Raw genomic sequence first — 747 nt, 5'->3', positions numbered from 1 at the left:
AGAGAAAATTAAGTCCTGTAAAGAATTTGGTTCAACAGCCAGTTATATGTCATGCTTTATACCACACTCAGCTAGTGGCGGGGGGAGGGGCCGAGGTGTGTGTGTGTGTGTGTGTGTGTGTGTGTGTGTGTGTGTGTGTGTAAAAAGACAGGGTTAAGTGATTAATTTTTAAGCACTAAATATTTATTGACCAAATAACTCTCCAGGCGGTGTTCCCATGCTTAGAACCCAGGTTTTTCACTTGGCAGGGCTGTTTAAGCAAACAAATTCAGACGGTTGAGCGCAATGATTAACAGGAAGTTGGGGAGCTGACACAGTTGCCAACCTTTGGCCTGGAGAAGAGATTGGAGTGGAAGTTTTAGAGCAATGACTTGCAGAACGGTCAGCTCCGACCTTGGTGATTTCACTGTGGAGACGGGGGATGGACACGATGGCGTCAGAACCTCCCTGAGGCATCTTGCTTTTGTATCATAACAGGTTGCTGTGGAGCAGGAGACCGAGCAGGGTGAATCCAAAGGAACTTCCTCAGAGATGTGTCAAAGACACGCGGAAAGGCAACGCAGAGGTCAGTGAGAAGGAAAGGAGGAAGGAAGAGGCCGACAACGGTCACCAGGAGGGGCACACAGGAGTCGATCCAAATTGCCTCCAGCAAGAGTATAATTTAAGGATTCTGGAGAAGATGTAAGTTAAATATATCTATACTCTGATCAGATCTTAAGAGACATTGTCCTCATTTCCTGGTCTTGA

This window comes from Manis pentadactyla, chromosome 16 (assembly GCF_030020395.1).
Source record: "Manis pentadactyla isolate mManPen7 chromosome 16, mManPen7.hap1, whole genome shotgun sequence".
Classification (NCBI taxonomy): domain Eukaryota; kingdom Metazoa; phylum Chordata; class Mammalia; order Pholidota; family Manidae; genus Manis; species Manis pentadactyla.
The sequence above is the reverse complement of the archived record's forward strand: the minus strand, read 5'-3'. Positions refer to the sequence as shown.